This window comes from Melospiza melodia, chromosome 16 (genome assembly GCF_035770615.1).
Source record: "Melospiza melodia melodia isolate bMelMel2 chromosome 16, bMelMel2.pri, whole genome shotgun sequence".
Classification (NCBI taxonomy): Eukaryota; Metazoa; Chordata; class Aves; order Passeriformes; family Passerellidae; genus Melospiza; species Melospiza melodia.
The window spans coordinates 18882237-18893739 of NC_086209.1; the positions used below are offsets into that span (position 1 = coordinate 18882237).

General features: G+C 42.4%; 1 long non-coding RNA gene across 1 annotated transcript in view; it reads right to left on the reverse strand.

Annotated features, from left to right (window-relative positions):
• Positions 1-8692, reverse strand: part of LOC134425938 (uncharacterized) — a 66800-nt gene extending 58108 nt beyond the window's left edge. The window contains exon 1 of the long non-coding RNA XR_010029810.1: positions 8599-8692. This is a non-coding gene — a long non-coding RNA (uncharacterized LOC134425938). The remainder of the gene's footprint in view (positions 1-8598) is intronic.
• Between the last annotated feature and the right edge of the window lie 2811 nt (positions 8693-11503).

The window sequence follows — 11503 nt, forward strand, 5'->3', positions numbered from 1 at the left end:
GCTCAATACCCGAGCGTGGATCGGATTGCATTGCTTGGTGTTGTAAAGATATTTCTCCTGTGCTCTGTGTCAGATGGCATTATTGATTGAGTTTAGCCCAAGCACTGCAGGAGTGCTGCCATCCACTTGTGCCACTGGAGCTCCAGTTATGGATCTCTAAAAGACACAAATCAATGCTTCCATCATGACAATGAGAAAACGAATGAAAAGTAAATAACCTGTTGGTTTGCCCTAACAAGATTTAATGGCACTCACTTCACTTCCATGTCTGATTATGAGGAGCTTGAGAGAATAACTCTCTTTTTTGGTTCTCATATCTAATCACTTCAAATAATGAAACTCCAGATCCTACATATCCGAATGATTTGGTCACCTGTAAAGTCACCACAGGTGTAAGAGCTGATAGATCTTAATCCAGGTGTGCTCCACATGCCAAACAGAGTCACCCTGCAGGGACACAGGTGACTGAGCCAGGGGAGCATGGGGCACCGCCAGGGAAGCAGGGACACCTCCCTGCCACCCCTCCACAGCACAATCCCCTCTCCCAGTCCCTGCTCCCACCCTGCTGCCCTCCTCCAGCCCAGCCTGATGATTCCCCAAGCAGATGGCTGCTGCTGCTGGTGGGCAGATAAAGTACAGCCAGCAGAGAGCAGGAAGCTTGGCATCACTGCCATGGTGAAAAACTGGATCCTCAGTAAACAACAATATATATAAACTTTACACTGCATCTAAAAAAAACACCCTAAATTTCTGAGGTTTGCTTGACAAAGCAAGCTAACAGTTTCCTTTCTTGTGCCTGAAGCTTGGCAATCACTCTGTTTCTGAACTGTATTTTTTCATTAGTCTTATGCTTCCAAATATAATCTATTATTTGGCAGCAAAGGCAGCAAAACATTTGTTCCCTCTCAGTACAGCTGCAACCAATTGGATTTTAAAAAATGGTATTGGCTATCCAGCAGTCCTCTATCATGTTGATTTTTCCATGGAAACAGTGTTATATTTTTTCCTTTCGGGGGGTGGGTGGTGCTGGGAACAGGATGCAGAAATGCATTTCCAGTCTTCTCTGCTTTTCCAGTTCTCATCCCTCCACACACCAGGCACAGGGATGGGACCTGAGTCCCCAGCTGCATACTGGAACTTGGAAACTGCTTTCAAGTATATTTGTATGAAATTATCTTTTGTCTTTTCATTCTCAGGCATGCAAGCACAAAAAAAGTTTAAACGATGTCATTACACCTAAAGACTCAGCACGTCTCAGAACTACCCAAGCATTCAGAGCCTGTAGCCTCAGAACTGTAACTCCTGAACACACTGAAATATCTGTTATGCCAAATGCAGGTTTTATTTCAAATTAATAACTTATTGTCAGGTATTACTGAGTAAAAATGAAAATAAACTAAAAATCCAGAAGTGGCAGGTAGCAGATGACAAGCCCTCATCTGAGCTCCCAGTTAAGGCATTTGCAGGGCTGGGGAGATGGGAAGGGAATTCCTCCCTTTCAGAATTGCACTTCACCTCTGCAAAGCATGATGAAAATAACACAAAACAACTGCAGAGAGAACCAAATACAAGCATATTGATTTACCAAACGTTTCAGAGCTGTAGGATCCATTTACCAAATACAAAAATTGACTTCTGTTTTCAGGCTACATTAGGAAGGGAAAAAAGAAAACCCACATGAGCTGCAATCACTGCTTGGTAAGAAGAGCTGATCCCACAGGTGTGGAACAAATCAGGAATGCTGTTCTGGGTCATTGGCCTCTCATGGAAGTATTGACTTGATAAACTCACCAGTTTTCTGAAAATTTGGTGAAGTTTCCCAACCATAAACCAATAAATTGGAATGAATTCCATGATTTATGTGGATGTGGGGGAGAGACTGTGATGCTAAATGAAGTTGTACTCTGCTGCTCCAGAGCCCAGCTCAGTAACTGCCATTGATTCTTCTGTTTGACTTCATCAATATTTAAGCTACTCAACTTGGACAAACATTTCATAATGTAGTTTCTGGTAATTGTTCCCCTTATCTATAATAAATTTTCCTATATATTAAGTTTAATGAGCTATCCAAAGTACTCCCACCAGCTCAAAAACACTAACAGAAGCAGGATTTGACAATATGATTATTTATCAGTCCGTGGAACAAAGAATTAAAAATGCATATGGATGAAACGTGTGTTGTCATTTTGAGGATTTAAAGACAAAAGGAAGTTAAAATAAATAATTGGAACAATACAAAAGAACAAACAGATGAGAGAAAATACTCTCAGGGCATCAATGAGTAATTTATCAGAATAGCACATAATAAATGAAACTCCAGTCATAAGAGTGTCAGAGCAATCTCCCTCCTCAATTCACAACCAGCACAGTTCTGCAAGGCATCTCTGCAAAAACAAAGCTTTGGGAAAAGGAGACAAATTCCCCTGGGCCTTCCCCCTCATCTGATGTCCCACAAAGACAAAATAAGTTTTTGCTGCCGTCATCTCCTGGTAGCACTACAAGTCAACAGAGACTTTGTTTTCTTGTGAAAGTGAACAGATTTCCTAAATTTCAACCAGTGGGGCCAGGACAAGCAGGCTGAAGTCATCAGTTTGGCATTAAGGCAACTAAAACTTATCTTTGCCTGACAAGAGTATGTGTCAGTCACTCCCCAGTGACTTTTCAATAAAGGCAACTGAAGGAGTATTTAAAAAAAAATAAAAAATCATCCAAAACAGCACTGCCGACATAGTTATTTCAGTGGCTGACCCTGTGAAAAGAAGCCTCTAACAACATCTCTCAAGTCACTTTGAGGAGCAGGAGCTGATGTCAGATTTCATCTTTGCTGGAGCAAGGGTGACTCACAGCAGATGCCTCATAACCCAGTGTTGGCACAGCTCTGCTGGGTCCATGTGTATCCCACGGCTGGCTCAAAGGTTTGGAGGTGTGGAAAACCACGAGGTAGAATTCATCATCATCATCCTAGCTCGGAATAAAGCATCAAGGCTTGAAGGGCATCCTTTGCCTTCCACTCCCCAGCAGTGACAGACAGGACAGTGTTTCATTGAAATGAAGTCACTCTACAATCTGACAACTTCCTACAGTTAAGAACATACAGTTACAACCTCTTTCCTGGCCTCTTTTCTTCAATTGCCGTTTCTGATAGCTCTGTGTCAAAGTACTCTAAAAAGTCATTGTCTAACTTGCACAATTCAGATCACACTGTTTTCTGACCTTGCTTCAAGCTCCAGAGCAGAAATTCCAACAAACATGCTGTGTTTATATTATGAAGTGACAGTACTCAGATGGCAATCAGATCCTCACAGAGTTTTTGAAAGCATTTCTTCTTTTGTGATGACTTTCCCTGCTCTGCCTGCAGTCCCCATCCTCCACTTCCTTCCCAACCCCTCATGTCCCCTCTCCCAGGACAGCATCAGGTACCCAACAGGTGACAGTGCCCAGGCAAGTGGCCTCACAAGGAGATGTTACAGAACATTCAGCAAGCCTTTCTTTGTTACTCCACGCCCTCCAAAATAAATCAAATCTATCCCATATGCAATTTCTGCAGAGAGCCAACATGGCCCCAGCACTGAGGGCGCCTCCAGCATCCTCATTTCGGGGCTTGCCCAACACAAATTCCTTGTGGCTCTCAGTGCTGACACTTGGTTTGCAATCTCTGCAATCTTTTATTGAGTAACAAGCTCCTGTTGTTCCCTTTCACTTTTATTTTACATCCTCAGGGTTGACTAAACAGAAGAAAATCCAAACTAGACGTGTCTACCAACTGCACAAATTTGGCATAATAGAGTCACAGAATGGCCTGGCTTGGAAGGGACCTTAAAGATCATCTTGTTACCTACAAAAACCCACAGAAAACAAGGTCATAAACTTCATGTTTACACAGCCACCAGTCCTGCACTCTTTATTACTACAGATTGCCTTGCCTTCAAGCTTTCTCCTACACAAATACTTGAATGGGGATTAGAATATGAAATTCAGCCACATCAGAAGAAAGATCCTGACACTGATCTTGCTGCAAAGCCCTGGATGTGCTGGAGAGCTCCACACTGTGCCCAGAAGGATAATTAATTGTCAGAACATTAACACCAAACAAGAGCCGTTTAAAAAAGAAATAAACAAGGATAAAAATGGGTTCCAAGTAAAATCTTCTCTACTGGTTTCTTATTATGGGTACATCTATGGGGCACTGCTGAAGAAATGTTATTTTAGAAACATGGCTGAGCTACAGAAGGATCTACTTAAATGACAATTAAATTCTGTTAGAACAGTTTGAGGACCAGAGTAACCACTGTTAATTCATACATTTTTCTAGATTGTTGCATGCAAGTTCACCTAAGTGTTATTGAACTTGAATTAAAATAGCAGTAGTTTAATAATTTACCTCATTTCAGTAGGGAAAAAAAATCATTTTTGATAAAGCAGCAACTTAGAGAAATTTAAGCTACTCGTAGCTGCAAGCAATCACATGAATATATTCAAGCACATGATCAGTCTTCGTTGTATAACAAGCTCCACAGAGATTGTTATTAGTCACAGATAATAATTCCCACTGTTACAGAAAATCTGTGCTCAAAATAGTACCTCCCAAGGAAAAAAATCATTGCAAAGGTAATAAAGCTTGGTATGACAATCCTCAGGTTGGGGAATTGGGAAGGAAAACTGAGAGCTTGCACAAAATCATCTGTCATTTCAGGAAAAGCAGCAAAGCAATCAGATCTTCCAAATTATGTTGCAGATAAGACACTACAGTAGGGGGAAAATACCTCTTGTGCACTACAGAAAAATAAGAATATTTACCTTTTTCAGTTAATTCAATTATAAAACTATGGGTTTAATCTCACTCAGACTATTAATGGGCTCCAGCTTTTGGCTCTAGGAAGTGAGAATTTGATTTTACAGCTTAAATGAAGGCAAATGTTAACAGGATAGATTCAGAAGGAGAATCAACACATTAGATAGCAGATTCATCCCTCCCTGGCAACAGAACAACACTCAGTGTGTCAGCTGAGCTCCACCATGCTCTCACCACCGTGCCTTGATGTGTGAGCTGCTTTGCACCTCTGTGCTAACACATCTCCTTCCCAGCTGCACCTTTCCACATCTCACTGTCTCAAACATGAGAACTTCCCTCTTGGAGTCACAAACACCAACTTCTCCTCCCAGTGTTTTCAGGGAAGGATTACAGTATTTTCTTGACTTTAATTAGGTTATATAAACCAAGTGAGTTTCTTTTCTGTTGTAACTAAAACAACTCAACATTGAAATTTTAACCCTATTTAAAATGAGTCCTCTCTCCCCATCTGATACAGAAGAAACAGCTATAAGCCCCAAATGGTTTACTTGATCAAATTGACCTACAAATCCTGATTATTCACATTTATCAACAGACCCTGTTACCAAAATACACCAATAATTAAGCAACTCTTAGATTGCCACAATTACAAGTGCACAGTCTAAAAAGGCTCTTCAATATCCCTTCAATTTGGAAGCATTTTTATCAGTTCAGGTGAACTCCAGTTACAGAAATCTTGATATTTTTCTGGACCTTCACTTTTTACTGTTACTTCCTTAGCAGAACATGACTTCTTGCCACTTGGAAAAAAAAGTTCGCTAGGTTTTATCAGTAATGCAGAATTATTCATTCCCTTGGATTCAGTGTATTTGTTATGAGTTTCATCAAATGAACTTTTCTGAGATTCATCATGAGGATTTTTATTATGTTTACAGTTACTGAAATAGTTCAGTTTATTACTACTGCTTGCTGTTGAAAGGCTGATATTTCAGTTTAACAGGTCTATCAGTTCTCAAGTTTGTAACACAAATATCAGAATATAATTTTAAGATTCATATTTTTGTACTTATTGGCTTTGCGTACGATTTTACAGCTTAAAAACAGAGTGGTGTTTGAATCATGGACTACATATTCAGAATGCACTTATAAAACATGAACATAAAATAAAATAAATGGGACTAGAGCACTTTTTTATTAGGAATCAGATACCTCTTTTACCCCAACCTCATTAATTATCTTGGGTAATATTACTGGAGTCATTGGCAAAAAGATTTTCCAGTTCACTCTGGTCACACGGGAACATTTCACTGCCAGTCCTGGTGAAGATACTTTAAAAGAAGGATTTAATCCTGTTTGCTTGGCATCAAAGCTAGTGGAAAACTAGAATATAACTGGAGTTGTGAGTACAATAATCTCTGAACACAATTATCATTTATACGACTTGGAGTCCCATGTCCCCTTGCCCCACTATTCCTACCTGACAATCTGATTTTCTCTCTCCTTATGGCTCTTTGTCCCCTCAGCCTGATCTTGCTGAGCAGCCTGTAGGGGAGCAGAGCCAAGTGCAAAGTGTCCCTGCACTGCAGCTCTGAACATGGAATGGGTTGGAAATGACCTTACAAATCAGCCCTTTGTCACCCCTGCCAGGGCAGGGACACCTCCCGCTGCCCCAGGTGCTCCCAGCCCTGTCCAGCCTGGCCTTGGGCACTGCCAGGGATCCAGGGCAGCCCCAGCTGCTCTGGGCACCTGTGCCAGGGCCTGCCACCATCACAGGGAAGGAATGGTGCTGGATTTCTAAATCTGAACCCACTCTCCTTCGGTTTAAGCCCATTCCTCCTTGTCCTGTCACTCCATGCTCCTGCCCAAGGTTCCTCTCCACCTCTCCTGGAGCTCCTTCAGGCACTGGAAGGGGCCCAGAGCCTTCTCTCCAGGCTGCGCAGCCCCAGCTCTCTTATCTGGCTGATAAACCATTGTACATATTTTTCTTTTCAACACACCCATGGGTATTTACTTATTTTTGATGTGACGGTGACCAAGGGTCACCAATGGCAATACACAGAATTCTCTGAACACCAACTGCCCCTGTCCTAAAACCCCCCTGGAAGAATTAGACAGCACCAGAGGAAGCAGATCCTGCTTCAACACCATTTCACCCTCCAAGTGCCACCCACGTGTGCCTGCTGGGAGCCCTGCTGTCCCTGCAGTGCCTCTGCCTTTGGCTCTAGGAAGTGACAATTTGAACAGTCCTGCAGCAGCTCTTATCATTGACATGGACAGCCCCACTATGGTGGGAGCAGCTAATGCTTCAAATTCCATCTTCTAAGAAAACTTTCAAAGGGTAAGGAGAAAAAAAAAAAAGAGGCTTGTCATCTGAGTATTAATGACCATTTATGTATAATTTTGATTTCCCTTGATTTCTCAAGTAAATAATAGCAAGCACTGAGAAATATCTACAAATGGCAGGAATGATGATTTTCTGTGAAGAAGGAAGAAGTGGCAATATTTCAGAGGAATGAATGTGCTTTCGAGCTCCTCAAGGTAAATTTCAGGGGAAAAAAAAAGGTTTGCTTCCAGGGGCAATCTCTGTACTCTGACAAAAAAGCCTTCCTATCTCAGCAGGCCAATACTTTATTACCTGTGCCATGAATACTTCTTAAAAAACATCTCCTCATACAATGTATTCAAACTGAACCATCTTCCTCTAACGTGTAACATCACCTGCCTGATTGTAATTTACAATTTTATATCATTCTGGTTTTATAACTCCACTGCTTAAATGCAACTAGAAGCTAATGGCTTCCATTTTATGCAGCTTTTGAAAGCAACATCCAATCCCAGCCAATACAGAATTTCTATATTGCAGTTTTATTTCACTTTCCACTATATGGAGCATCACTTAGTATTTTTCAAGGTAGTTTAATATCTTCCCTCTGTAGGCTTCTATTTTGTGCTTGTGGAAAAATTACAAGAAAACTTGAGAAATGTGAAGGTTTTGGAAATTATTTAAGCTTTGTGTTTCTGAATTACTGTCTCTTTGCACCAATCTTAAATTCTTTCAGTGTTCATAATGGGGAGAAACAGAGAAACCATTTCCTCTATTTTGCCGCTTTTCTCTCCATAAAATAAGTATTTTTATTCATGTGCTTAAGATCTCCCTTACACCTAAATTAAATTCAATGAATTCAATAATATTCATTATTCAGACATTATTTTTATAGTACTTGTAGTGTCAGTTCTTTTCCAACCTCTATTTGAGTTTGAGATATCAGACTGATTCCAAGCATGATTTCTCTCCTCACACTGGGAAACACTTTCCAAGTCCAAGGATAATCCACTCCTGCAGCACCTACAAACACTGAAATTTTCATCAGGGGTCAGCTTAGCCCCTAAAAGAAAAGGCTGACATTTGGGGATTGTTCACTGAAATTCAATTTTGGATATGTTTCAAGTGGCTTTAGGAATAGTAGCACAAAATTCAGCCCCAAACCTACCACAATCAGTAGTGGAAGTGTCTTTTTAGAGAACTAACGGAATGTGAGACACAGTAAAACAATAGAAATAAAGACATTGTAATGCTGTGAATGCCTCATCTCTGTTTAATGATAAAAACAAGTTCACAAATCAACTTTCAGTCCAAGCACAACCGGCTGTCCCGTGATGAGTCCTTTATCATTGAGAAAAACACAGTTTACTGAGCAAACAGCTTCAACCATGTGCAAGGAATGCTTTAATTATGATATCTTGCCTGTCACACGCAGTCTCCAATCACACTAATTACAGCAAACACCACTGGTGACAGCTCTCACCTGGCTGAGCTCGCTGGTCAACTGCAGAGCATCATTCCCACCCAAACCACCAAGAGCCACTGATCAGCACCGCAGCACCCATGGAATTTACAGCAAGAACACTTGGGTAAAAATGCTCTTAAAATAGAGTGAGAGCAATTTCCCAAGCTTACTGCAACAGTCATTAAAAGCCAGAGCTGTATGTATGAGAAATTATTTGAAAAGATTCTTTTTGGTAAATGCATTTTTGAAGAGTGTGTCCTTTATCATTTGTTGAAAAATCTGGAAAGGGAAGTAATTCTGTGTAGCTTATTTATGGGTTACATTCACTGATTTTTAGTTTTTTTCTTTAACTGTATGAGTAATTCTTTGGCAATACGCCTTCAAAGTTAAAAGGATGAACATTAAATTATGCACAGAACACTTTAGCAAAGACTGCTCATGCTGCACAGAGGAGTAAGAATCCACATTTTGAATTTTATTTGGTCTCAGGATTTTAAATTGTGGCAGATAACAATCTATTAGCTCCCAAATTTGTAGGTACTCTGCTGGTAAGTGTTTCATTTAATGCCTCTTCCACAGACTCTCCCCATGTTCTGATTTCCATTTAACAGTTTAAATGAAATTAAGCTCTACAGGTTCTTGTCAGGTGATTTTAAATTCTAGACAGAACTAGCTTCCCTATCAAACATGTGGTCGTTTATTTTAAGTCCAGAGAGGAAAAAACAAGTCTCTGTAGCTTTCTGCTGCTGCCCTCATTCTATCACTGAAACACAAATCCACTTGAGGGCTGTGAGTGCACAGCAGTGATAATTAACCAGGGGAACAGAACAGAACCATCCCAGCCTCAGCAAGAGAACGAGCACGGTGAGGGCTCCAGGGATGCAAAACATCCTGGGTGGCTGTGGGGCTTCTACCTGGTGGGTGAGACAGCTTGGGGACACTGACCTGAGGCCACCTCAGAGATCTGCACTGACCCAGGGCCACCTCAGAGACCCACACTGACCTGAGGCCACCTCAGAAACATTGGCCTAAAGCCACTTCAGACACCCACACTGACCCATGGCCACCTCAGACACTGACCCAAACTCACCTCAGAGACCCACACTGACCCATGGCCACCTCAGAGACCCATACTGACTCAAACTCACCTCAGAGACCCACATTGACCTGAGGCCACCTCAGAGACACTGACACCAACCCTACACCTCCTCAGAGACCAACACTGTCCTAAACCCACCTCAGACACACAGACACTGACCCAAACCCACCTTAGAGACCCACATTGACCCAGGGCCACCTCAGAGACACTGACCCTAAACGCCGCTCAGAGACACTGACCTGAGGCCTCCTCAGAGATCAGCACTGACACCAATCCAAGACCTCCTCATGACCCATGTTGACCTGAGGCTACCTCAGAGACCCTGACCTGAACCCACCTCAGAGACAGAGACACAAGGCCACCTCAGAGACACACAATGACCCGAGGTCATCTCAGGGACCCACGCTGACCTAAACCCACCTCACACCCATGCTGATCCGAGGCCACCATCTGAGACTAACGTTGACCTGAGGCCACTTCAGAGACACGGACCTAAACCCACCTCAGAAACAGAGATACAAGGCCATCTCAGAGACACGCACTGACCTGAGGCCACTGCCTCAGAGAGACAGACACTGACCAACCCATGGCCACCTCAGAGACACCGAGCCAAGGCCACCACCTGGCAGTGCTGTGTGCCCCAGCTCAGTCAGTGCCAGGAATGATGAAGAGCAGCTGGTCCTGGGCAGGGTTTGGAGCAGCTGCTCAGTCTGAAGGCCCAGAGCTCTGCTGCTCCAGCGCTGCTGCACGAAGGCTGGGCCAGAGGCTGCTCCAGCAGCACCAGGATGGACACACAGAACCCTCAGATCACTCTCAGCAACCAGGGCTGAACTGGCCACATCACAAACACATTTCTTGCTCAGCCTGGCAAGCTGGCCTGGCGCTCCATCCCAACAGAGGTGGAGGAGACTATGGCAGCTACCAGAGATGGCCTCTCATTCAAATCAGTAAGTATTCAATAAGCAAAAAATTTTCCATTTTAAATCATTGCTGTAAAGGCTGAGGAAAATGTAAAATCAAAACGTAGAATCATTTCAAGGCTTGTTGAAAAGAAGTGGAAAATGTCCTGCATGGCTAATGGCACATCACTGAACAGTAAACCCTGTTTTAAGTGACCAGATATAAATAATCTTAAGAGAGTAGAACTCTTTTATTCACACTCTGACAGGGATCATTATAATAATGTACTAATGAGACATCTTCAAACTTTCTGAAACTTCCTTTTCTAGAGATCCTTACGAGCCTATTAGCCCCAAGGAACACAAAGGGGAATTTTCAGGAAGATAACAGAACCACAGAGCTTCCCACTCGTACAAAACGCTCTGTGGAGCCCCACCATCACTCCAGGTGCAGGAGAACATCCAAAGCCAGGATATTTCAGGAGGTTTGAGGGAACCCTTTGGTGGCTCCTTTTGGTTGCTTGCACCATCTGCAGCACTAATTGGCACCGGTCTTGGCAGATTCAAATGAACAAAAGTACTGGAGACTGAACAGCATTTCAATCATTTGGAGAGAGAACATTTAAGGCTTTACAACCAGTCCTGAAAATTCTTTTACAGCCTCCAATCTGAGGAAAAAATCTGAAAAATCTAACATTGATGAGCCATGCAGCTTCATCTTATTAGTTCTTGCCTAAACTGAGAGTCACAGGGAACAAGTTTTACTTTGAGGGGGATTTTTCCTTTACTTTTATTAGAGAATTTATTTGGAATTTGCCAGCCTGGCCTGGTGCCTGCAGAGCAAGGATGGGTTGGGTGCTCTAAGACAGCCAGGACAGGGCTGTGAGAGAAAACACGGAGCCAGGAGGGAGTTGTGCTTCCACAG